General features: G+C 60.2%; 1 long non-coding RNA gene across 1 annotated transcript in view; it reads right to left on the bottom strand.

Annotated features, from left to right (window-relative positions):
- Positions 1 to 1,042, bottom strand: part of LOC107307830 — a 7,312-nt gene that overhangs the window by 2,946 nt on the left and 3,324 nt on the right. The window contains exon 3 of the long non-coding RNA XR_001552522.2: positions 354 to 537. This is a non-coding gene — a long non-coding RNA (uncharacterized LOC107307830). The remainder of the gene's footprint in view (positions 1 to 353; positions 538 to 1,042) is intronic.

Raw genomic sequence — 1,042 nt, 5'->3', positions numbered from 1 at the left:
TTGTCCTGCCCCATACCCACCACATACCCACCCCATAGCTGCCCCATATCTGCCTCATAGCCACTCCATTGCTGCCCCTTACCTGCCCTGTACCCACCCCACAGCGCCCCATATCCACCCCATATCTGCCCCACCCCATACCCACCCCATATCTGCCCCATACCCGCCCCATAGCTGCCCTATATCTGCCCCATAGCTACCCCATTGCTGCCCCATTGCCATCCCATTGCTATCCCCATAGCCACCCCATAGCCGCCCCCTATATGCCCTTTTTCAGCCCCATACCCGCCCCATAGCCACCCCAGAGCTGCCCCATACCCGCCCCACACCCGCCCCACATCCGACCCACTCACATCTGACCACCAGCCTGATGGTGGCCCTCGCTGTGGGGCTGACCCCATTATCCACGTGGCACTGATAAGCTCCCGCTAAGTCCCGCCGCGCTGGCGCCACCCGCAGGCGGATCCGTGGGGCAGAACCCACAGATTGAAGCCCGGGGGGCAGAGGACCCGGGACTGCCCCATAGGATGCCTCCTGCTGGGGGGAACACATTGAGACCCATTGGGACCCATAGAGCCACGCTGCTGCCCCATAAAGTCCCGCTGTGCCACATAGCGCCTCATTGCTGCCCCATAGAGCCCTATTGGGTCTCCACTGTGCCCCATAGATCCCCATTGTACCCCATAGAGCCCTATTGGGTCTCCACTGTGCCCCATAGTGCCCCATTGGGTCTCCATTGTGCCCCATATATCCCCATTGTGCCCCATAGATCCCCATTGGGTCTTCATTGTGCCCCACAGAGCCCCATAGAGCCTCACTGAGCCCCATAGTGCCACATAGCGCCTCATTGCTGCCCCATAGAGCCCTATTGGGTCTCCATTGTGCCCCATAGATCCCCACTGTGCCCCATATATCCCCATTGTGCCCCATAGAGCCCCATTGTGTCTCCACTGTGCCCCATAGAGCCACATTGTGTCTCCACTGTGACCCATAGAGCCACATTGTGCCCCATAGAGCCCTATTGGGTCTCCAATGTGCCCCA

Source organism: Coturnix japonica, unplaced genomic scaffold (genome assembly GCF_001577835.2).
Source record: "Coturnix japonica isolate 7356 unplaced genomic scaffold, Coturnix japonica 2.1 chrUnrandom1013, whole genome shotgun sequence".
Lineage (NCBI taxonomy): Eukaryota > Metazoa > Chordata > Aves > Galliformes > Phasianidae > Coturnix > Coturnix japonica.
This window is presented reverse-complemented; position numbering and strand designations above follow the sequence as displayed.